The following is a 26,282-nucleotide window of genomic DNA, read 5'->3' on the forward strand; positions in this document are numbered from 1 at the left end:
AGAGTTATGCGAGGAGTTCGAGCAGTTGAGTCTGGGCTTCTTGCATCATACCTCTAGTGCAGCATTTGAGGCAGTACCGACTCTAGAGGCAGAGATCCGGCAGCATCAGAAAGATGATGAGAAGCTGCAGGAGATTCGTGAGTTGCTCAAGAAAGGCAAGGCTCCACATTTCAGAGAGGATGATCAGGGTACCCTGTGGTACAAGAACCGGATCTGTGTGCCAGATGTGCATGATCTCCGGAAGTTGATTCTGAGTGAGGCCCATGATACAGCTTACTCTATTCATCCGGGCAGCACGAAGATGTATTATGATCTGAAGGAACGTTTCTGGTGGTATGGGATGAAGCGTTCAGTGGCAGAGTACGTGGCTATTTGTGACACTTGTCAGCGTGTCAAGGCTGAGCATCAGAGGCCAGCAGGTCTATTGCAGCCTTTGAAGATTCCAGAGTGGAAATGGGAGGAAATCACTATGGACTTCATCGTTGGATTGCCTCGTACTCAGAAAGGGTACAACTCCATTTGGGTAGTAGTGGATCGTCTGACGAAGGTTGCTCACTTCATTCCAGTGAACACTACTTACTCCGGTGCTAGACTTGCAGAGTTGTACATCTCTCGGATTGTCTGCTTGCATGGTGTGCCGAAGAAGATTATATCTGACAGAGGGTCTCAGTTCACTTCTCGGTTCTGGGAGCAGCTCCATGATTCTCTGGATACGAAGCTGCGCTTCAGTACGGCTTATCACCCTCAGACAGATGGGCAGACAGAGAGAACCAACCAAGTGTTGGAGGATATGCTGAGAGCTTGTGCCATTCAGTACGGTACTAGTTGGGATAAGTGCCTGTCATTTGCTGAGTTCTCATATAACAACAGCTATCAGGCCAGTCTGAAGAAGTCTCCCTTTGAGGCATTGTATGGCAGAAAGTGCAGGACTCCTCTCTATTGGGATCAGATTGGTGAAAAGCAGCTCTTTGGCCCTGAGATCATAGATGATGCAGAGCAGATGGTTCAGGCTGTGCGAGAGAATCTGAGGATTGCACAGAGCAGACAGAAGAGCTATGCAGATGGCAAACGGAGGGATCTGACTTTCAGTGTCGGTGATTATGTGTATCTGAAGGTGTCTCCGATGAGAGGAATCCGCAGATTTAATGTCAAAGGGAAGTTAGCACCTCGTTATGTGGGGCCATTCAAGGTGCTAGAGCGGAAAGGCGAAGTTGCTTATCGCCTGGAGTTACCTCTCAGTCTCTCGGGAGTTCATGATGTATTCCATATATCTCAGCTGAAGAGGTGTTTGCGAGTACCCGAGGAGCAGGCACCCCTGGATGGAGTCGATGTCCAGGAGGATCTGACTTATACTGAGCATCCGGTAAAGATTCTGGAGACATCAGAGAGGGTTACTCGGAACAAGCGCATCAAGATGTGCAGAGTTCAGTGGAGTCACCACAGTGAAGCTGAGGCTACATGGGAGCGAGAAGATGAGTTGAAGAAGACATATCCAGATCTCTTTGTTAGCCAGCCCAGCTAAATCTCGGGACGAGATTTCTTTAAGGGGGTAGGGTCTGTAACACCCTAATTTTAAATTTCTGTATTTATTAATAAATTAATTGGCTTTATTTAATTTTCTAAGGTTTATTGTGTTTAGTTGGCATTTAATCTAATTTTTGTTCCTTAATTAATTAAAATTTATCATAGGTTTAAATTTTTGTTGCATTCATGCTGATGCATAACTTTATTTGAGTGTGGTTTGAATTCAAATTCAAATTTGAATTCAAACTTTGTTCGAATTAGATTTAGAAAGGAGAAGAATAGGAAAAACAAAACCCAAAACCCAAACCCATAGCAAACCAAAGCCCAAGACCCAGCCTCTCTCCCTAGTCCGGCCCAAACCCACACTCCCCCGGCCCGGTTCGCTCGGCCCAGGCGAACCCCGCGCGGCCCAGCTCTCCACCCGGCCCAGCCGAGCCCCGCAACGGCCCGCGTCACCCGCACGCCACGCCCGCCTCCCTCAGCCCAGCGGCCTGCTTCGCCCGCACCGCGCGCGCCGCCCGCTGACCAGTGGGTCCCGCCAGTCAGCTCCTTCTCTTCCCCCGCCGCGCAACGGATGCCCGAAGTCACCGGCGAGTTTGCCGGGATTCTCATCCAGCCGCGCCCCGCCGCAATCCCCGCCTGGCCCTGCCTTTTAACCACCCAGCCGCACCCCCAGGAACCCCATCCCCACACCGCAGCGCCGCCCCTAAACCTAGCTGCCGCCGCACCGCCCCACTCCGCCGTGCCGCAGCTCTGCGCCACCCCGGCTGCGCCGCTCCGCCACACCGGAGCCCCGGCCGAGGAGCGCTCCGGCTCCGCCTCGACCTCTGGAGCGTCTCCGGGCCCGCTACACCCCACCACGACCCCTGCTTCGACCACGCCGCCGAGCTTCGTCCGAGCGCCGCCCGGACCTCGCCGCCGGTTCCCTGCGCCGCGCAATCAGCCTCCCCAAGCCCTCGGTGAGCACCCCGTTACCTCCCGCTTCCTTTTGCGCTAGCTGGTGTGGCCCTTGGTTCTCATCTGACCCCTGGCCGCCGCTGCGGTCCGCGCCGGCGAGTCTCGCCAGGGCGCAGAGCCGCCACCACCCTTGCCATCCACGCTCCGGCCTTTCCCGAACCCTGTCAACCCCTCAGGTGGTTTGTGCTTGACGCCTAGACGCCCCTAGACCCCAGCCCCGCTCAAAACCACCCCCGGAGGGCCGGAAATGGCGAACTCCGGCGAGCTCAGCCCGCGCCACCGCAAAACAGAGCCGCCGGCGGTGACACGCCGCCGCCCCCACGCGCCCAATTTCCCCCAGCCGCCCGATCTGGTTTCGACGCTCGAGATTAGACTGGGGTAGCATTAGATCTAAGCCACCAGATCTCAATCCGACGGCTGGAAATCAAAGGTACCGGTTCGGCCGGTACTTTTGCTAAAGAGCCCTTTAGTTTTCTGAGATTCAACCCGCAGTCCAGGCGCTTTCAAAAATATTTACAGTTGAGCCCAGTTTTTAGCAGATAACCCCCTGGCTTTTCTTAGAATAGAACCCGCCGTCCAGTTAGGGTCTTTTTACGCGTTGGCCCTCGGATCTTTCTGGTTTTTGCGTTTTAGTCCTCGGTTTTAACAGAAAAGCCCCTGGAACTTCAGTTTCCTTACAAATAAGCCCCTAGAACTTGTTTTAGGCCTAGTTTATGCGTTTTAGCTCCGTTTTTAGCGTTCTTTATATCCACGCGATCGTTGTAACGCGTAGAATAGCTTTAGACTAGTTTAGTGTGTTGTTTTTATGTATTGATGTACTGTTTCTTTAGCTTTTGCTAGTGTTTGCTTGTATGCTTATTTTGTGCATTGTTTTGGCCATGTGTTCGTGAGTAGACGTTGATCCGTCTGAGGAGCCTCAGTACCAGTACCCGGAGCAGCCGTCTTCGGAGCACTTTGAGCAGCAGCAGGAGCAGTACGAGGAAGGCAAGTATAACATGAACAACCCATCACTTTTAAATACATTTCATACTGCATTTTAATACTGTATGCCTTTAAGGATTTCCTAGCCAGTTTATATCCTTTATATATACCTTTGGTTTGCATTTTGGTTGGTTGTGCTAGGTTGCTGCGCTATAACACACTCTGGTCCTTTTTAATTAAATTGATTAATGTTTTACTTGAACTTAATTCTGAGAGTGGCACTCTGTGTGGCTTGAGTGGCTCACTTCTCGTTAAAAGATGTTTTTTTTAGAAACATGGTTTAGGGGGCCAGCACGGTGCTTACTGCCTGGTTGGCCACTCTCCATAAGGACCGGTTCATAGAGCGACAACCTGGGACAACAGCGCTACCACAAGGTTAGAATGGGATAGACTTGGCGTAATAACTAGATCTTTTTGGTTTGGAGTAACTTACCTGCGGGGCAAGAGTAGTAAGCTTCAATGGTCCCTGCTCCTCCGGCTTGGTCTGTGCTTGGATTGCGCTCCTGTGCTTGTACCCCCGGAGGTGGGCCCCATCGTCGCCGACCTAACTCTCGCGGTTACACCTTACCAACGAGATTCTTTTTAAAGGCCTCGTAGTGAGTCGCTAGTCATCTCACCTAAGGAAGTGTGATGAACAACTGGCGTAGCTCACGGCTTGTGGGTAAAGATGTGCAACCTCTGCAGAGTGTAAAACTGGTATACTAGCCGTGCTCACGGTTATGAGCGGCCCAGATCCTCCTTTTGATTAGTGAAGTTATCTCCTTCCGACGAGGGAGGTGCTTCTCGGGGTTACCTTGGTGGCTTGGTTTTGGTATGGTTCTCAGTAGTAGTATAATTAATTCTGATTAATTACTATGTAACTGGGTTAATGGTAATTCATCAACTCGTAGTAAATAGTTTTAATAAAATTTTGCCAACACTTAAAAGCTAATGCAGTTGAGTCAGCCAGCCTAGAGCCTCATAGTTTGTGTTAGACTTGTTGAGTACAAGTTGTGTACTCACCCTTGCCTCTTCTCTACTTTTTCCTCTTGGCTACGCTACTGCTGCTCAGTTCCTGCCGACACGAGGGAGTTCGTCCAGCGCTACCAGGACTACGAGGACTTCTAGGTGCTTCGTCTCCCAGTCGACGTCCCTGTGGCGCCCTGCTTCGGCTTCAGAGAGCTTTATCGTATTTTGTACTTCGCTTCCGCTGTATCAGACATTTTTGTCATTATTGTAATAAATAACATTCGTATTTCGATTTATTATGTCTTATTCGTGATATGTGCTATGATATACTGTTCATTCTGTTGTATATACGTGTGACTTGATCCTGGCACGTATATGATTGCTCGGTTTATGTTCTTTTATAAACCGGGTGTTACATACGGCCTACGCATCTAGCGCAAAAAGATCAGGGGTGTTGGGGTGGTGCTCACCGTGCCTGGAATTGGACGGGGAAGTGGCGCAGCAGTACCGGCGGTGAGATCGCGCGGCGGTACACGGGTAGCGTTCGGTCGGAGCTCGAGGAGGAGGTGCTGCAGTGGAGTCCTGGGCGTCTTGGCTCCACGGTTCGACTCCTGGTGGACTTGGGCACGGGGCGTGGCTACTGCGCAGCTCTGGAGGGGCTGGGAGGCGGCGGAGCGGCGTGGCCACGGCGGCGGGGTGATCTGCTCCGAGCGCCGAGGTTGCGGGTGCCTAGGCTAGGGTTTGGGGGAAAATTGTGGTGGGGATAGGGTTCAGGGCCATGCGGGGCGCGTTAAAAAGGCAGCGGGGGTGATTCTCGGCGTGCGGGCTGCGGGAATCGCGGCACGGGCGTTGTGCACGTGGACTGCTCGTGCCCTCGATCCGAAATCAGCACGGGTTGCTCGGAGTCCGGGGTGCGCATGCAAGGAGCGGGTGAGGGAGGCTGCAGGTGGGTCTCGTGGCGGTCGGGCTCGGGTGGGATGGTCCACGGGCAGGCGAGCGAGCTCGGCGGAAACGAAACAGAGGGCTCGGCGTGGAGATTGCGGGCGGAGGAAGGGGAAAGAACTAACACGCGGGCCCGGATTGGCAGAGGGAGAGAGGGCGATGCGGCTGCGGGTGAGTGCTGGGTGCGGAAAGGAGAGGCTGGCAGGCGGGCCCAGGTGAGGCCGCTCGGTCGGTCGGTGGGGCGAGCGCAGCTGGGCCGAGCTGAGAGGTGGGGCGAGCGCGTGACGCGGCCGGTTGTGCGCGCGGAGGGGGAGCTGGGCCGCGCGCGGGAGCAGGCCCGGGAAGAGAGGGAGAGGAGGAGGAGGCGGACTGGGCTGCTGGGCCACGGGAAAGGAAGTGGGCCGCGGGGAAAGGATGGGTTGGGTTGGTTTGGGTGCTGGGTTTCTTTTTTTTTCCAGTTTTCTTTTCCTTTTCCTTTCCTATTTCTATTCCTTTTTAAACTCAACTTTTTGAATTCAAACTCAAATTTGAATTCAATCCCTATGCACTCAAACAAATAGAACAATGCACCAGCATGAATGCACACACATTTTAGCCCTAAAATAAATTTTAATTACTTGTGAGAGAGAAATAATTTGAATGCAAAACTAAACATAATAAATCTTAGAAAATTAAATAAAGCCAATTAAATTTATTATTAAATAGTAAATTTAAATTAGGGTGTTACAGTGTGTGTTCTCATTCTCTACCCCCCCCTTTGTATTTATAGCAGGGAGCCACAGGTGAGAACCACTGCAACCGACTTCAGCAACTAGTGGAGAGGCAACACGTCGCAAAGTTGAGGCGGTGGGGCCCATGGGCCAGGTCGGCCGACCTGCCAGGTGGGCCAACCACCCCTAGTTTTGTCCAGCAGGCTGTCCTGGGCTGCCTTGTCCTAATCCTATTGGTCTTGGCCTATCTTGGCTTATCTGAATTGGGTTCTTGCATCACTTTTGGTCCATCTGAGCCTGAATCGGTGCTCTGATAATTTCTGTGATTTTGTGTCGAGCCAAAGTGTGCTTATAACCTACATATTAGCTCCAAAATACAACTTGCATTTTCTAAAAGGTAAAGTGTGGTTTAAGGACTTTATTGAATAAAGATGCGTGTAAGAAATGCAAACTCTCATGATTTTCTGATCAAGTTGACGCCTGGAAATGATCGTTAGTGAGCGTCAACAAAGAGTGAATTGTTGATGGTGTGGTGTGTGTGTGTGTGTCTTCATTTGGAGCCCCTCCACTTGTATTTATAGGAGGGAGCCGCCAGCCATTTGCCCGAGAATTGATCCAAATCGCCAAGGAGCACCAACCATACCTAGCCACGTGTCATCTGTAAGTCGGTGGGGCTCGTGGGCCACCACCACATGGTCGGCCGACCGTGGGCTGGCCCTATTTGCACCGGTATTTGGTCAGAAGACTGTTAGGTGGGCCACCATGTCATATATATGGGTATGGGCTTGTATTGAGTCGGTTTTGGTTCTCTGGTGGGCTCGAAGATCCTTGTGAACGTGTCTGATTCATCGAGAAGTTGTTGCCTCAGATCCACGACGTGTCACCTTGCTTTTGGGCTGCCTTCTCCTCTCATTTCCAAGCATAGGCAACCTGCACATAAATGTGCACCAACACTTTGTGGAATTTGTTGGCAATAACTCCTACCACTAGTGTTGACGCTCATCTTTCATATGCTCATGCAGGAGCTGATAGCTTACTCTGATGGTCGGGTTTGTATCTTGACGCTTGAAGCATGTTTTACCTGCATTTCTGTCCGAATTCCGATATAGCATTATTTCTAAGAGGAAACTTGGAATTGGCTCTTTCTGGATAACATCGGCAGGTATGAGACTTTATTCTCATGATTTTAGGCTCAAGATGATGCTTGAAATTAGTCGTTAGTGAGCGTCAACAATCATCTTATTGAAGCTCAATTGGTTTTTAATAACTGAATTAAAGCCCTCTATTTGTGCGGCCATAGACTCCATAATCTTGTCATTAGCAAGAAACTTCTTGCTAATATTGTCACTTATCTGCTTCTGGCCGTACACTAGGCCTTTTAAGGTAGGCTAAAAATTGTTATTAAATTCATACCTTGCTGATTACCGAAAGAGAGGTTGGGCTTTGAGTTCCAACCTTGCTGAGGACGAAATCCCGAGTTGGGATTGTTGTTGTTGGTGCCATCAAAGTTCGCGTCCTCTTGAGTTAGGGGGCTTGAGGTGCCCGAGTGCCCAGTCTCGCCACATGTTTCACATGTCATTCGAGACTCTGAAGCCTGGTTTACCTCCTTGTGTGGAGATTCTAGTTTCTTCATCAGAAGGTCCATCTTGGCAGCCAGCATGTCGACACTGTCGATCTAGTGCACGCCCCTTGGACGGGCCGGCTGCTTTTCACCTCTCCAGCTCTAATTGGAGGCTATCTTGTCTACCAGTGCCTTCGCTCCCACAACATCGGGAGAGAGAGGAAGGAACCACCCGCTGCTGCATCTACGTGGTCCTTAGCTTGCTGATTCAGGCCGTGGAAGAAATTCTGAATAATCAGCCATTCCTCCATATCGTGGTGTGGGCATGCTTGTATGTACTCCTGTAGACGTTCCTAGGCCTCTGGGATTGTCTCATCTGATAGTTGCTGGATACCGGAGATTCTATTCCGGAGGGCATTTGTCTTGCCCACTGGGAAGTATTTGGCCAGGAATGCATTTGAATTGGCTTCCCATGTCGTGAAAGCCTCCTTGTTGGAGTAAAACCACGTATTGTCTTCCCGAGCAGTGAGAACGGGAATAGCCGAAGGCGGATGATATCCATCGTAGTTCCCTTGGGGTTGATGGTGTTACTCACCTCCAGAAAGTTCTGGAGATGGGCATTGGCATCCTCGGATGCCTTTCCATAGAACGGACTTGCTTGAACCATGTTCACCAGTCCAGTTTTCAACTCAAAGCCGTCATTGCCTTCTTGATCTTGGTTCAATCCAGTAGGGATGTGGCTACTGGACGGGGCTAAGAACTGACGAAGAGTCTTCTGAGTCATCGGTGATGAGGCTGAAGTGGATGGAGAACTGATGGGTCAAGTGAGGCTTTTCTGAGGTGGGACGATGCGTCGTCTCACAATTCTCCCAATTCTTTCTGGATTCGAGTTGAAGTTATTTGGTAGGTCAAAACTGGTCATGCACTGCTCTGCATCAATCAAAAGATAGTAAGAGCAATGGTAAGCCCGCTAAGATTAGCGGTGACATACTAGTAAAGTTTATCAAACTATTGATGATATCGGTAGCCAATTGCTTCCCCGAAAACGGCGCCAGAAATGCTTATTGGCGTTTCTTATGCCCAATAGAATATTAATTCCACAAGTGCACAGAATCACCGCTGTAGCACTTCACCTTGGAGTATTTTAGGGTATCGTATTTTTCCTCAAGGAAGCACTATGGTAAAGAGTATCATAAATCGAATGATGACCGTACTTGTTTAATCAGCCGACTCCCTCATATTAGTGGACTTCGTAGTTTGATATGGAAGGAGACATTGGGATTCCACTCATACACGGGTGCCCGTTCCTCAAGGATACAAACGCCAGAATGGATGTGGGGGTAGGAAAAATCTGCCTCCGCATCATGGGAAAGACCATGAAGTTCAAATTTCAAAATAAGAGGGAGTTATTCCTGATCCATGAGGATAGCGAGAAACAGGGGTTATGGGTAGAATCCGGTTGGGATGATCAAGATCATCACTCTCCTTCCAAGCCAGCTTGGGAAGATTTGGAGATCGTCTATCCTACGCCCAAGGATCCTATTCCTGTGCCATCTATGCCACCGAAGAAGAACAAGAAGATATGGCGCAAGAAGAAAAAGACGTCATCGACCACTACTACTTCTCCAGGTAAGGATGAAATGACGTCAATCTGATCAGGTATGGAGAAAGGTTCTGCTTTTTGGACCCCAAACCAAGAGCCAGCTTGGGGGAGGTTCCCTCCCCTAAGTCAACTGTATCCTTTATTTGCTTTTTGAATAACATTTGATAAAACTTCCAAAATAAAATAAATATTTGCTGCTTTATTTCCCTTTTATCAAGCACGGTAAGAATGTTTTAACTCCTTATGAAAGTTGAAAGGATGAGTTTTGCTTTGTTCTACCGTATCTGTTGTGTTTAGTTTGGCAATAAGAGTTCTCTTAAGTTTAAGTCTATTGGCCATGTAAACACCTTGCCAATGAACCTGAATGTTCCGTGGGTTGCATATGCTTGATCCAAGTCTAAATTGTTGTGAGTATAGTTATGGTAAATAAAATTGTACAAGTTTGTTCTAGTGATGCTTGAAATCTGGAGTAATTTGTTTTAAAAAAGCTAAAAAGGCAAGCTCTCCAGTGATAAGCAAGTCCTACCAGAGTCATATGTTACATTCCACGAAAAACCTTACACATATGCTGCTTGACATTCTGTTGACTTTTGTCAAATTGGGCGAACCTAGTGAGATGCTTTACATGCTTTCTCGATCATAAGTACATACACAACCCATCCATTTGCGACATTCCTACATTGGGAATTAGCACCATCATCCATCCATTCCCCATTAATAATGCTCCATGTCTTGGTAAGCTCTCTCATAGAACATGCCTGAAATAAAATAAAGTTAGATTATGGTTGCCCAAAAAGAGAAAAGATGGCATGCCGAAGAAGCATGACCCAAGAAAAAGAGAGAAAGAAAAGAGGGGGGTAACCATGTATCAGAAAAAAGAGAAAGGGATGATTCAAGAGAGAGAACCAATGCCTTAAAGGAGTAAGCCATATTCATCCATCCACCAACTCATATACTTGCACGTTTTGATCGAGATTGCATGACTTGTTTCTCCATGGATCCTCTCTTTGACTTTACAATATATGGAATGCAAGTATACCCTGTTCTTATCCTACCTTGAGCTCCACAAAGGCTTCATAGTAGTAGGGAAGACTGAAGGTAGATACTGCCCTGGTGAGGATAATAAAAGTTGAGTGCTTCGAGAGAATCATCCTGGGAACTTTGCCATAATTTCAAAAAAATCCTTCAAAAAGCATCTCCAGATGGATTGCAGATCAATGAACAAGTAAGTACTACTTTATGCACCATTCTAACTCTCAACAGCCCAAGACATGGAGACAGCTAAGAAGCCCCAAGAAGGAATAAGGTACTTGTGCAAAGGTATTGTTGGTATTTCTTAACTCTCACAGAGGAATCCGCAAGCGCACGGAAATACCGTTGTAGCACTTCACCCGGGAGTATTCAGGGTATCATATTTTCCACGAGGAACGAGTGTGTAACTGTCTTCTATCTAGATTACCCCGAAGAAGATAAGAGATAGAGAGACCTTAAGGTAGTGTGATTCTGATCTATGGATAGGTTCAAGCGAAGATACACTAATGTTTCCACTCGCTCACTTCAGGCACCGGTTTGACCCTAGTCTGCCAAGGAATATCTGGTATCGCTCTATGTCGTACCCAGGCGGGGGGAGGGGGGTGGGGAGTGCACTAACCACGCAGACTGTCTCCGTAGCGGACAGACAGGGCTGTCACCACCTACCGTCTACCCCACAATACCAGCTGAGTATGAGACAAACAAAGGTAATCTAAGGCCCAGACACCACGCCTATGCCTTCGACTACTACTCTAGAGTTGCGCAGGGTTATCCCGTCTTTATCAGGGGACCTCTTCTAGAGTATCCGCTACGAGAACAGACGATGAACCTGCGAACGAATGAGAACAAAAGAATTACTTTACTAGAACTCACCGAATAGAAGAACCCGGATATGTACTCCAAATGTACCGTATCCGTAGAGGTACAGGGCAAAAGAGATGCCGACAAGTCCGGCTCTTCTCCGAACTCCTTCCTCACACACTCCCTAGGCTAAGGATACAAAGATGAAGCCTCTCTACTCTACTCCTCCTCAAATGTGATGGATGGATGAATGGTGGGAATGATGGGTGAGAGGGGGAGAGAAAGCCCCCTTATATAGTGGTGGAGGTGGAGTAGGGGCTACTCTACGTGGTCTTTTACAAGGAAACCATATCTTCTCAGGATGAGGTTGCTTAGGGGCTACTCCTCGTCAAGTTGCACCTGGACAAGTGCCTGTCCAGGTTCGGCCGAACCTGGGGGTCGGCCGCCCCCCAGGTGAAGCTTCCCCGGCTCTACCTTCTCTGGCAGGCTGACATGTGGGCCCTGAGCCTTATCCTCAGGGGCATCTTGCGTGGCGCGCCCGTTTCCTCTGATTTGTGGGCCCTCCTTGTAAGTGGCATTTCTGGGTAGCAGTATTTTGTGCATTTTATCATGTGTTCTCCTGTGTTTTCCCCGCTTTGCAGATGTGGGTGCCTGCAGATGACAATTCACCAGAACTAGTGGAATTGATTAGTTACAAGCCCTATATCTAATTTTGGTGATTAAATATCCTGAAAAGCTGCAGGAATTGACGATTAATTTTAGCACTTAAGGACCGTCAATAACACTCCCACACTTATCCCTTTGCTCGTCCTCGAGTAAAGTTTGAAGGACTAAGGTGGATGCCACTCCTTGAACATAACCTGCATACAAGTTATTCCAACCTTCTTCCGATCCTTGTGAAACTTTTTGTGTGGCTACCATGCTTTCTTGGGTAATTGAAAAATGGAATGAAGCAGACGCCAGGTTCCTGGCTCTTCCTGCTCAGAGACATGGGTTTTATTTTTGAAAAAAAAAGCGTAGTCTTGCTCCTCAAATTATTCTCTCGAATCTCTCTTTTTGTTTCATATCCTCACCAAGGCAAAGTTGTTGCCTTCTTTTCTCCTATCTTCTAATCAGGCTTATGTGGAGCTCAGGGTAGGGGTAAAGAGGCACGTTTGCTTTACTTATGTTGTCAAGTCAAAAACAAGATCCAAGTAGAAACAAAGTCATACAGCCTGATCAAGAGGTGCAAGTGTGTGGAATATTTTTTTTTGGTGGTTAGTGGATGAACTCCATTGGATGATCTATCTCTCTCTTCGTATATATTTATTTTTCTTGGACATGGGCTATATATATATATATTTTTCTTTTTTTTATATGTCTTGCGGACATGTGGCATACTTTCTTTGGGTATGCATCTTTTCTCTCTCTTTTTTTTCATTGTCACGCCTTTTGGGCATGTGGCATACCTTCTTTGGGTATGCATATTTTATTTATATTTTATAGCCCATATCCTTGATGATAATCTTGGAGAGAGAGACATGATAGAACTTGGAGTTTTATTTTGTGAGTGGATGGAAATAATTGCTATCTTCCAGTGGTAGAAGTATAGCATGTGAGTGGACGTGGACGTGATCTTGATCATGAGATTATGACAAGTCTCTAACAAGGGGCGAAGAATTTGACAAAACTCAAAGCAAAGTCAAACTGCATATGAGGGTTTGATCATGAAAATCTAACTTTGACCTTGGTAGGAATTTGTAATTTGAGGAGACAAGCTATTGCATTTCTTTTATATTTTTGAAAAGGAATCCCAAGTACTTTTCAAGGAAGAGCGTGATTCCATTCATCTAATCATATCACATTAGTCAATTACTTAGAGAGCATGGGTTCCCTATGATGATGATTGTTCACAAGAACCAGAGATAATGCAAGGAATAAAGAGTATGCAAATTTATTCATGAAAGCGCATGGAGAGCAAGGCCCTTCTTTGCATTGCGATTTGGAGTTGAAGATTCATATCAGAATTTATTTGAACAGGGAGGTGTGAGTTTAGGATGCAAACTAGCGTGATGGATGAAGAAGGGCTGTACAGGCCTCCTTAGGAGTTCGGCGGGCCTCGGGGGCCCGACCGACCCTTTAGTTAACCTGTTAGGTCCTGTCTTGGGCATGTTGCTTGGGGCTGGTCTGTCGGTGTCATGCGTGATGTTGGGGGAGAGATCTCAAGTGAGTTTTCTCCTTGTGCTTTTGAGAGATCTCCCCCACACTTATTCTTGTACCTATTTTTTATTCAACAAAAGAACAAAAGGTGTTAACAATCAAGGACTCTGCCGGTTGCAAACACCGGGGAGTCTAAAATTTTATTGAACAAGTATTTGAAAAGCCTAATTTTATTTTTACTTTTTCTTTTCTTTTATTATTTTATGTTTTTTTATCATGGCAAACTAGGCATGATTGGGTATCTTAGCAGGGTGGAAGCATGACATGATGATGCATGAGTTATGGGATTACTTACCTGAGAACTCGCTAAGCATGAACGATAATGCAATAGCTAAGCTTCTTGAAGCAAAGCTTTGCACTTTGTTTTGCTTAGTTCCTCGTGCACCTGTCCTCCATGGAACCAAGGGCGTTGCATGTGTGTTGGGTTGTTGCATGTTGCTCGAAGGTTGTTTTCTTCTTATTCCTTGCAAAAGGTTACTGGACAACAAATACTCGAGGCATGTTTAAAGAATTTTGAAGGGATTTCATCTTTGCATTGAGATTAGTTGTTCACATCCATGCTCTAAGGAAAAACATATTTGAATGTTCAAAAGTCATGGATCCCAGTTTACTTGCCATTTTTATTTTTTTTTCCAAGAGAGAGATATACTTTTTTTCCTCAAAGGGTATTTATTGCTGTTCACCAAATTTTTTTTATCTTTTCAGAAAACTCAAACAAGGCCAGGATAAAACTGCATGAACGTAAAGGGGCATATTGACAAAATACTCACAGTGCACCTTGAAAGGTGATTTGTGCCTCCTTTGTGCGTTGTGCATTTATTTCTCCTTTGAAGTGCATCTCAAGCCTTGATTCACCTCATCCAATGCAGGGGTTAGTCCGCAAAATATATACATCCAATGCCTATGAAAGTATGAACTCTGATGGATCATTAATCAAATTTGACACGAAGCCTCATTTGATTAAACATCCCAAGCACTAGGCTAAAACCAAAGCATACCAAAAAACAGGCAAAGGTTGCATGCATTTGTAAAATCAAGCTATGTTCAAAAGGAGATAAATATGAGTGAAGGATTGGTGAACATTGACTTACCTTGGCACATACCTGAGTATACTTACCAGCAGCGTACATGGATGGAAGTCTTGGAGTTGCTGCAGTGGTGGCATGGTCGCATCTGGTTGTCAATGACTCCTCCCTTTTGATGCGGGCCGAAACGGATGAGGGCACCATGCCAACTCAGGTGAATAATCAAGGTTAGGTCGTACACACAGCTAGTGTGTAGAAACCATGGACCATGGTGGCTTGATCCGTTGGCACAATGCTTTGGGATTGGAGGTGCAAAGTACGTCTCCTTTCTGTGCATATGAGCATGTGCCAATCAAGGTGGAGTAGCAAAGCCCTGGATCGTAAGAGGAGCATTCCTCTTCTTTTGTGTGCATTGGGGCTGCTAGCGACGCTATGCAAAGCTGGTAGCGGATGAGAGTTATGGCAAGGCTTTGCAAGCGCGCGAGAGCAAGGTTGGGTGGAGCCAAGTGGCGAAATGTTTTTTCTGCTGAAGTGTATTGCCACAACTTTAAGGTGTGCACAAGATAGCCTTTGACGTGTGTACAGCTAGCTAGCTCACTCTCACTCCCTTCCTTTCTCACTCCCCCCTTTTTTTATATATACCCTCTTTTTCTTTTCTCTCTTTTCTTTTTTTTCATTCTTTTTCTTTCTCCTTTTTTTCACTCTCTTTTTTTTTCCCTTCTTTTTCTTCATCTCTCTTTTGTTTAGAAGAGTAGGCTAATACCAACCTTGGTAGAGATGGATCTTATCGTGGGGTGATTACCAATCTCCCCCACACTTGGATTGTGTCATACGACACTAAATCAAGTGTGTGGTGTTGGTGCCTCCTTCAGAGTGTGCTCCATCGCAGGTGTACCATAGTGTTGATATAGCCCCCATGTTTCCGGTCATCATATGTCCCCTATTCTTCTTAATCGTAACCTGCAATGGTTAGGGCCAAGAATACCCGAAGGTGCATACTAAACTGAAAACATGTTCATGCTTATTATAAATAAGGAATATTTTTATATATATACTTTTTTTTGATGATCCAGGCTGTCTCCCGGCAGCGCTTCATTAAAGGTCACGAGCTTGACCATGGGGGCTTCTTCCTGCAGCTATCAATTGGTGATGTAGCCCCCTGCTTTCACCACCATCCATCAATTGTGCTTCAGCTGCAGGGTTAGTGCGATAGTGCAACCACGAAATTTACAATGCTTATGATAAACAAACGTGTCTACAACCATCCTTCTAAATGTTTTGCTAGAGAGAGTTTTGAGGAGGTTGCAGCTCGCGAAAGCATTCGTGGTGCAACAAGCGACTGACTCTGGAGGGGTGCTAAAAGAGCACGGTGGTGGTGTTTCAAGGATGAAGCTACCATGCTCGTCTATGGAATCTTTTTCTCCTTGTGGGAGAGATCTCAAGTGATGTTGGGGGAGAGATCTCAAGTGAGTTTTCTCCTTGTGCTTTTGAGAGATCTCCCCCACACTTATTCTTGTACCTATTTTTTATTCAACAAAAGAACAAAAGGTGTTAACAATCAAGGACTCTGCCGGTTGCAAACACCGGGGAGTCTAAAATTTTATTGAACAAGTATTTGAAAAGCCTAATTTTATTTTTACTTTTTCTTTTCTTTTATTATTTTATGTTTTTTTATCATGGCAAACTAGGCATGATTGGGTATCTTAGCAGGGTGGAAGCATGACATGATGATGCATGAGTTATGGGATTACTTACCTGAGAACTCGCTAAGCATGAACGATAATGCAATAGCTAAGCTTCTTGAAGCAAAGCTTTGCACTTTGTTTTGCTTAGTTCCTCGTGCACCTGTCCTCCATGGAACCAAGGGCGTTGCATGTGTGTTGGGTTGTTGCATGTTGCTCGAAGGTTGTTTTCTTCTTATTCCTTGCAAAAGGTTACTGGACAACAAATACTCGAGGCATGTTTAAAGAATTTTGAAGGGATTTCATCTTTGCATTGAGATTAGTTGTTCACATCCATGCTCTAAGGAAAAACATATTTGAATGTTCAAAAGTCATGGATCCCAGTTTACTTGCCATTTTTATTTTTTTTTCCAAGAGAGAGATATACTTTTTTTCCTCAAAGGGTATTTATTGCTGTTCACCAAATTTTTTTTATCTTTTCAGAAAACTCAAACAAGGCCAGGATAAAACTGCATGAACGTAAAGGGGCATATTGACAAAATACTCACAGTGCACCTTGAAAGGTGATTTGTGCCTCCTTTGTGCGTTGTGCATTTATTTCTCCTTTGAAGTGCATCTCAAGCCTTGATTCACCTCATCCAATGCAGGGGTTAGTCCGCAAAATATATACATCCAATGCCTATGAAAGTATGAACTCTGATGGATCATTAATCAAATTTGACACGAAGCCTCATTTGATTAAACATCCCAAGCACTAGGCTAAAACCAAAGCATACCAAAAAACAGGCAAAGGTTGCATGCATTTGTAAAATCAAGCTATGTTCAAAAGGAGATAAATATGAGTGAAGGATTGGTGAACATTGACTTACCTTGGCACATACCTGAGTATACTTACCAGCAGCGTACATGGATGGAAGTCTTGGAGTTGCTGCAGTGGTGGCATGGTCGCATCTGGTTGTCAATGACTCCTCCCTTTTGATGCGGGCCGAAACGGATGAGGGCACCATGCCAACTCAGGTGAATAATCAAGGTTAGGTCGTACACACAGCTAGTGTGTAGAAACCATGGACCATGGTGGCTTGATCCGTTGGCACAATGCTTTGGGATTGGAGGTGCAAAGTACGTCTCCTTTCTGTGCATATGAGCATGTGCCAATCAAGGTGGAGTAGCAAAGCCCTGGATCGTAAGAGGAGCATTCCTCTTCTTTTGTGTGCATTGGGGCTGCTAGCGACGCTATGCAAAGCTGGTAGCGGATGAGAGTTATGGCAAGGCTTTGCAAGCGCGCGAGAGCAAGGTTGGGTGGAGCCAAGTGGCGAAATGTTTTTTCTGCTGAAGTGTATTGCCACAACTTTAAGGTGTGCACAAGATAGCCTTTGACGTGTGTACAGCTAGCTAGCTCACTCTCACTCCCTTCCTTTCTCACTCCCCCCTTTTTTTATATATACCCTCTTTTTCTTTTCTCTCTTTTCTTTTTTTTCATTCTTTTTCTTTCTCCTTTTTTTCACTCTCTTTTTTTTTCCCTTCTTTTTCTTCATCTCTCTTTTGTTTAGAAGAGTAGGCTAATACCAACCTTGGTAGAGATGGATCTTATCGTGGGGTGATTACCAATCTCCCCCACACTTGGATTGTGTCATACGACACTAAATCAAGTGTGTGGTGTTGGTGCCTCCTTCAGAGTGTGCTCCATCGCAGGTGTACCATAGTGTTGATATAGCCCCCATGTTTCCGGTCATCATATGTCCCCTATTCTTCTTAATCGTAACCTGCAATGGTTAGGGCCAAGAATACCCGAAGGTGCATACTAAACTGAAAACATGTTCATGCTTATTATAAATAAGGAATATTTTTATATATATACTTTTTTTTGATGATCCAGGCTGTCTCCCGGCAGCGCTTCATTAAAGGTCACGAGCTTGACCATGGGGGCTTCTTCCTGCAGCTATCAATTGGTGATGTAGCCCCCTGCTTTCACCACCATCCATCAATTGTGCTTCAGCTGCAGGGTTAGTGCGATAGTGCAACCACGAAATTTACAATGCTTATGATAAACAAACGTGTCTACAACCATCCTTCTAAATGTTTTGCTAGAGAGAGTTTTGAGGAGGTTGCAGCTCGCGAAAGCATTCGTGGTGCAACAAGCGACTGACTCTGGAGGGGTGCTAAAAGAGCACGGTGGTGGTGTTTCAAGGATGAAGCTACCATGCTCGTCTATGGAATCTTTTTCTTCACACTCTAGAGACAGTGCCTCACTAGATTCTGTAGCCCAACGGTTTTCTATCGCAAGAGGTTCATCATGGAAGATCATGGTTGTATCTCGATCATGATCGAGAACAACACAATGTGGGCTAGTGGGATGAGGTTCAAACTCGATCTTGGATGATGAGGTTTGCACTATTATCTCGAGCGAGTTCTGCTTGGGAAAAGGCTTCGCCAAGGGATTTTCTGAGCAAGGTGTGGCGGAGGTTGAATTCCCAAGCTGTTCATGCAGGCTCCCTAGAGGTGTACGATGTAGGTTTTCTAGGGGGTAGCCTATTAGGAGGTCAAAATCGAGGATATCAAAGATGTGAAAGTCAAGGTTGACCTCGATTTTGTCTATAGTAATTGGCACGGCACTTGCAACCCCTCGGCACTCAAGAATGTGTCCAAAGGGACAACATTTCAAGAGTTTGCCGGGTGGCTTTAGCGAAACACTACCTAAGAGAGAGTGTGCCTGTGTCAGAACCACCTGAATTATCCCGGCTCATGTGCGCTGGCCATCACCATAAAGGCAACATCGACTCAAACGCACTTCAAACGAAACAATTCTTGGTCTGTCGGGTAACGTCCCGATACAACCACCGGTTCTCGGATCGAACAAGCATACCCCGCACGAAAGCGAGTCCAGAGATATTACAAACCATACATATTTTACAACACAGGCATAGTATTTATTACATCAAGTTCAAAGTACTTAATACAGATACAAACTTAGTACAACATTATACAAGACATAAATTTAAGTTCAGAGTTTAAAAGCAGCGGAAAGAAAACACGACGACTACAACACGTCGCAAAAGGACACCAAGCTAGCCCAAGCAAGATATCACTCATCGGGGTCATTGCCGGCCGAAGACGGATCTGTTATCGCCATAATTTAACAGGTTAATTAATGGGCCGCGAGTGAGTTGGGCTTAATGAAGAAGTTGAAGGAGGCTTACGAATCGGCTCCTGCGTGAACATTTGGGCCATGTGGGACATGTATCCTTAGACTTAGTTCAGATTGAGTTAGAGATAGAGTCCGATATGGACACATTAGTTTAGATTGTTTCCCAAGTCTCCGGACTATAAATATGTACCCTATGGTATTTGTAAAAAGGGAACGTCATCACGTTTGCAATCAACAACTCTCGGTGCATCGCCACCCCTAATTCTAGGGTTTCATCCAAGTAAGCGCCATGCTGCCCTGATCGCTTCTTGCGATCAGGGCAGCGTTGTTCTTGCTTTTACCTTGGTTTTACTCGTACTGAAGCATTTTTGATGGCGAGTAGTACTAGTTATCCTGATGTTCGTAGCATGGCTTTTAGTAGATTCATCATGCTTTTGTTTCTTACCATCTACGAATATCATGTTGTTTCTGTGCAGCCACGTTTTAATCTTATGCTAATTTTCGTTGCATAGAATTAGTTCCACGGAGACAACACCCTGCTTCTTTTCCATCTAGTAGATCTAATCTGTTACGGTTTGTTCTTATACTTAAGAATCGGCGTAATATCTGCTAGGGTAGGCCTTGCAAACGGGTTGGATGATCCGGTGACGTATTAGACGCTTTGCCTTAGTCTTAACAGGGAATTGATCCGGAAATCGGCTTTAGCTTGTTCTTAGGCCTCTATTCTGGTTAAGGTTTAGTTATTTATTACGCTCATTAGGCCTAATTACGTGTAGGATGTTCTGATCTAGCAGTGAAGCTTTTACCGTTGTGGATTAGATTAGCTAGATTTAATTGAAGCAGCTTTACAGTTATTTGCTTTATTTATCAATATCCGGATACATGCAGATCCAATCTGACACCGGGACTCGATCGGCTCTTTAAAGCTGATGCAAGTGTCGTCCCGGGGAGCCGACCACGGCTCGGACTTACGTTTCCACGTGTTTGTGTATGCTGGGAAATCGTTGCAAGCACATTCGCACCTTCCTGATCGGGTATAGGTCAGGTGGCATGCGGCGTGTGCCAGGATTGCGGGCCGTTGACAGGGAGCAGTGCCTGCCAGCGCCCCGGCGACCTCCCGGCTCTTCGTGTTGCCTGTCGCTACTCGCCGGTGGGTGTTGACCGACAACACATTCTGGCACGCCCAGTGGGACATTCATCAGCAACAACGCCCGCCGCAGAGATGACATGACTTCAGGACCAAGCTCCGGTTCTGCTGGTCACCAAACCTGTCATGTATCAAGAGCTGACTCCAGAACACAAGCAGAAATATGATGAGGTCAAATCTCAGTTCGAAGCCGATCTCATCGGCTCTTTCGAGAGGACCCGCAACCACGGCATCAGGTGGAAGGGGTTCTCACCCAAAGGCGCTCTAGACAATGTTGACTTGTCCGTACCATCAGAGGAGCGCACCAGAGCCCTGTGCCAGGAGATGAACTACATGGTGGCTCACACGCTTCATCGGCACTCAGAAAGCCTGGTGAATGAGCTCGAGCGTGTGGCACATCGTGTTGTCCGGGAGGTGATCAAGAACCAGTACTCCCCATCAGGACCAATCCTGGGGAGTCATAGGGGAGAGGCCTCACTTCAGCCTAGGCCGCCATTGCCATATTCGCTCACAAACCCAGGACCGCAAGGTTTGCCGATCAATGTCGTCTACAAGATCGGCGGTGACCCTGGAGAAGGCCAGTTTCTGAACGAGCCGCCTAAGGAGATCCCGCATGGCTACACGTGCGTGTACATACCTGACAGCATCAGTCCAACGCGCGCGGGACATCTGATGGGTACAAGAGCTTCAGGAGCAGATGCGGAGAAACAGGCATGGCTAGCAAAGTACGCTACCGGGCCGAGTGTTGAGCCCTCAGCCCCATGAGTCCTGAATGTCGAGCAGGTCAGTGTAATACTAAGGGACCAGTTCAGCATCCTGCCCAAGAGAAAGGCGATCGGCTATTCTAAGCCGTATCCAAGTGATTACGACTTGATCCCGTTGCCGCCAAAGTATCGGCTCCCGGAGTTCACCAAGTTCAGCGGGTCAGAAGGGGCCAGCTCTATCGAGCATGTGAGCCGATACCTAACGCAGCTCGGGATGATCTCAGTGTCGGATCCTCTAAGAGTCAGTTTCTTCTCCCAGTCTCTCACGGGTTCATCCTTTGGGTGGTATACGTCACTGCCCCCAGATTCGATCCGGACTTGGAGGCAGCTGGAAGATCAGTTCCACACCCAATATCATTCAGAGATTGCTGAAGCCGGGATTGCTGACCTCGCTCAAGTCAAGCAGAAGCGAGGGGAAAGTGTGTAAGAGTATGTGCAGCACTTCAGGGAAGTTAAGAATTGATGCTACTCATCGCGCATCACAGAGAAGGAGGCAGTCGATTTGGCTGTCCTGAGGCTCGCTAAGCCGATCAAGGATCTGGCTTTTCAGTTGGAATTCACCTCGCTGGCACACATGGTGCAGAAGCTTACGGCATATGAACCCTATCACCCGGAGATATACCAGGAAAAATTCAAGCGCCATGTAAACATGGCCCAAGCAGATGATTCCGACGATTCTGGCGAGGAACAAGAAGTGGCTGTGGCAGAGTGGACCTGGGGGGCAAACCCCGTCCCGTGCAAGTGGGTCAAATAGAAGGGGCTTGTGAAGGGCTTTGACTTTGACGTGGCCAAGGCAGAGCAGATATTCGATCTACTGCTCAAGGAAAAGCAGTTGAAGCTTCCAGAGAATCACAAGCTGCCATCGGCACAAGAGCTGCAGGGGAGGCTGTACTGCAAGTGGCACCACTCGTTCACCCATGCCACGAATGACTGCAAGGAGCTGCGTCGGCAGATCCAATTGGCTATCGAGTAAGGCCAATTAATCCTGGCCCAACACATGATGAAGGTGGACAGTCAACCGTTCCCACAAGCTAATGTGGTGGAGTTATCGGATTTTGGACCTGAGGGCCAGAACTTGGCATTCCAGATCAACATGGCGGGATCCATGCGCCGCCGTGTCGAGCAGAGGGAAGAGGCCGTTTCTGGCAAACAGCCCCAGGATGAAGACGAGCCGGAGCAGCAACATGTTACTGAAGAACAAGTGTGTCACATCCGCAATAAACTCCCAGCTTCCAATCGGCTTCTGGAAAAATACCAGTATCAATACAAGTTACGCCACCGATATGAATCGGAAGAGGAGGAGTATGAGCACCGCTCAGGGAGGACGCTGGCGAGGCGCCAGGCTATACGCGACCACTGGCATTGCCCGTTCTTCAGGTACTGTTGGAATTCCGGCATGAGCCGATTGCCTACTATAGGTGATTGCTTGGAGTGCAGGCCTCGGGGACGCCAGTCGGGCGAGACATCAGTGTTCCAGCGCTTGGGATCTAGAAGACGTCACGACGACCGTGTTAGGCGGCCATCCAGGGATGGTCTTGACCTAGAAGAGGAAGACAAGTATCATCGTCCACGGTGGTGTCCTGACGGACTCAGCCGCTCGCAGAAGCGCAGAGTGCAGTGCCTATGCAATCTTGAAGAGGCAGAAGCAAGGTACCTCGACATGCTGAGGAAAGCGCGTCCGGATCTCGCGGAGCAAGTCAGGCGCCCGCAAAGGGTGGAAAGGCGCCCTCCAAGGAGGGAGTGGTGCCCCAAGCAGCCAAGAGCCGATGAAAAGCCATCGGCTGATGTGAATATGGTGCTCGTGCTCCCGTCGGAGTTTCGGGCGCCCCAACAGGAGGAATTGGCCGTCGCACAACTGGATCTTGGCCCACAGTCGATCAGCCGCTCGCAGAAGTGCAGAGTGCAGCGCCTATGCAATCTTGAAGAGGCAGAAGCAAGGTACCTCGACATGCTGAGGAAAGCGCGTCCGGATCTCGCGGAGCAAGTCAGGCGCCCGCAAAGGGTGGAAAGGCGCCCTCCAAGGAGGGAGTGGCGCCCCAAGCAGCCAAGAGCCGATGAAAAGCCATCGGCTGATGTGAATATGGTGCTCGTGCTCCCGTCGAAGTTTCGGGCGCCCCAACAGGAGGAATTGGCCGTCGCACAACTGGATCTTGGCCCACAGTCGATCATCTTCGAGAAGCCCAAGGAGAAAAGCTACAAGCACCTGAAGGGATTGTATCTCAAGGGCCTCATCCATGGCAAGCCTGTGAACAGGATGTTGGTCGAGATTGGCGCCGCAGTCAATCTGATGCCGTACTCAGTGTTGCGCCGATTGGGTCGTTCTCCTGCTGATCTTGCCAAGACCAACGTGATGTTCAATGATTTTAACGGTTAGCCGTCGGAGGCACAGGGCATCCTCAATGTGGAGTTGACAGTTGGCTGCAAGACCATCCCAACCTCGTTCTTCATCGTCAACAGCAAGAGTACGTACACAGTACTGCTTGGGAGGGATTGGATTCACGCCAATTGTTGTGTTCCTTCCACGATGCACCAGTGTTTGGTCCAATGGGATGGCGATGAGGTGGAGGTGGTCCGTGCAGATGATTCCAGCGAGGTTTCGCTCATAGACATGAATGCCTGGGACGCGGAAGGGCAAGAGCCGATCTCTGGGATCGCACTGGAAGATTGTGACTGGATCGAAGCGACAAAAAACGGATTGAGGCTGGTCTTATCCACTGGCCTCACAGAATAAATACATCCTGGCACGCTACAGAGCCTAGCAGGTTTAGAGAGGCTGGTCCCGTCGACCGGCCCCAAAAAATAGACAGTTTTTGTTTAGAGTCGAAACTGTTACAGTGTGGACAGACTTTAGCTTGCTCTAGCAGTTGGTTAGTTAATGAGCATTTAGTTTCGAGGAGTAATATAGAAACGGCCGACCCGTGCATCGGCCGAAAATTTTCTTTTGTCATCTCCCCGTGTTTGCTGTCGACGTGGCAGATGATGACAAGTCGCCTGCGTCCACAGTCGATTTAACAGGCGACGACAAGTTGGGGTACGGGTTTACATCAGCTAACGATTTGGAGGAAGTTGATATCGGTCCTGGGGATAAGCCGCGACCAACATTTATCAGCAAGAAGTTAGACCTGAGTCTGCGAGGGCCGATGATAGCACTGTTGAAAGAATTCTGGGATTGTTTCGCGTGGGATTATACTGAAATGCCTAGTCTGGATAGAAGCATTGTCGAACATTGGCTCCCGCTTAAGAAAGGATTTCGGCCGTTTCAACAACGAGCAAGGCAGATGAAGGCTGAAGTCCTGGAGGAGGTCAAGAAAGAGGTGCAAAAGATGTTGGACGCAGGGTTCATCAGGCCATGCAGGTATGCAGAATGGATCTCTAGTGTGGTCCCTATACAGAAGAAGGATGGCCGATGGAGGGTTTGCGTGGATTTCAGGGACCTCAACAGAGCAACGCCAAAGGACAAATATCCGATGCTCGTGGAAGAAACATTGATCAACGCCGCTGCCGGTCACAAAATGCTGAGCTTTATGGATGGTAACGCTGGCTACAACTAGATTTTCATGCCCCTAGAAGACATAAGCAAGACCGCGTTCAGAGTACCAAGCGCGGTCGGCTTGTTCGAGTACTTGGTTATGACCTTTGGATTGAAAAATGCCGGTGCAACGTATCAACGCGCCATGAATTACATTTTTCATGATCTCATCGGCAAGCTGGTAGAAGTCTACATTGATGATGTCGTGGTCAATTCCATGTCAGCTGGGGGGCATCTGGAAGATTTGCGTAAGGTTTTGGAGCAAACTAGGAAGTTTGGGCTCAAAATGAACCCGAAGAAATGTGCCTTTGGTGTATCAGCCGGTCAGTTCTTAGGATTCCTGGTACATGAGCGAGGAATCGAGATCGGCTTAAAGAGTCTGGAGGCAGTAAAGACAATGAAGCTGCCTACTACGAAGAAGGAGTTACAAAAGCTCGTCGGCAAAATCAACTTTGTCAGACGATTTATCTCCAATCTGTCTGGGCGTATCGAGCCGTTCATGGGTCTGGTGAAGATCAAGTCCGACGATGAATTTCACTGGGGGGCAGAGCAGCAGCAAGCTTTCGACGAAATCAAGGAATACTTGTTGAAGCCTCCAGTTTTGGTTCCTCCACTGCAGGACAGGCCTTTCTACGTGTACTTGTCCGTGGGTGACACTTCCATCGCTTCGGTTCTGATTCAGAAACATGACGACCAGGAGAGGGTTGCCTTCTACCTCAGCAGGCGCATGTTGGACACCGAGACCAGGTATCCCGAGATCAAAAAGGTTTGCCTTTGTTTATTCTTCACATGTACAAAGCTTCGACATATTTTTCTCTCGGTGGAAATAATTGTCATATGTAAATTGGATGTCATCAAGCATATGCTGTCGGCTCCTATTCTGAAAGGCTGACTGGGAAAATGGATGTTTGCATTGTCAGAATTCGATATCTGATATCAACCTGCAAAGGCAGTCAAGGGGCAGGCACTGGCGGATCTCATTGCAGACAGAGTAAACACTGACGTATCTGCACTTTTTGTACGTGCCTGGGCCATGTTCTTTGACGGATCGGCTTGTGATGATGGGTGCGGTGTAGGAATTCTTTTGGTATCGCCTCGTGGGGCGACTTATTCTTTTTCCATCAGGATGGCTACTCCATGCACCAATAATTTAGTAGAATATGAGGCCGTTCGCAAGGGAATGGAATTACTCCTGGAAGCTGGTGCAGAAGCAGTGGAAATATTTGGGGATTCAAAACTGGTGATTTCTCAGCTCACGGAAGAATATAAATGTGAGAGCGAGGCTCTTTTTCCGATATGGATGCAGTGCCGTGAGTTGATGTCACAATTCAGGTACATTAATTTCCACCGAATACGAAGGACTTTGAACAGTGAAGCCAATGACTTGGCACAGATGGCTTCCGGATACAAGGAAACTGCCGATGGGGTCGATGTAGAGGTTCAGTTTCTGGAACCTGGAGACTGGAGAGCCGATATCTTCAATTATTTGAAGGATTCGGCTCGGGGGGCACCCAGAAGAATAAGGCTCAAAGCTATGAAGTATGTTCTGATAAGGGACGACATGTTCTACAGGACATTGGAAGGACTGCTGCTTAAATGTTTGGGGCCTTCGGAGTTGAATCGGCTCTTACATGAGGTTCATGAAGGAGCCTGCGGTACTCATCAATCGACTCATAAGATGAAATGGCTGATTAGGCGATCGGGATATTACTGGCCTACCATGCTTGAGGAT

At 47.5% G+C, this 26,282-nt stretch overlaps 1 non-coding gene across 1 annotated transcript; it reads left to right on the forward strand.

The window, feature by feature from the left end:
- The first annotated feature begins 7,932 nt into the window (after positions 1 to 7,932).
- On the forward strand, positions 7,933 to 8,039 carry LOC120643213. The gene has a single exon (XR_005662903.1). It is a non-coding gene; the product is annotated as a small nucleolar RNA R71 (small nucleolar RNA).
- The last annotated feature ends 18,243 nt before the right edge of the window (positions 8,040 to 26,282 follow it).

This window comes from Panicum virgatum, chromosome 7K (genome assembly GCF_016808335.1).
Source record: "Panicum virgatum strain AP13 chromosome 7K, P.virgatum_v5, whole genome shotgun sequence".
In the NCBI taxonomy this organism is placed as follows: domain Eukaryota; kingdom Viridiplantae; phylum Streptophyta; class Magnoliopsida; order Poales; family Poaceae; genus Panicum; species Panicum virgatum.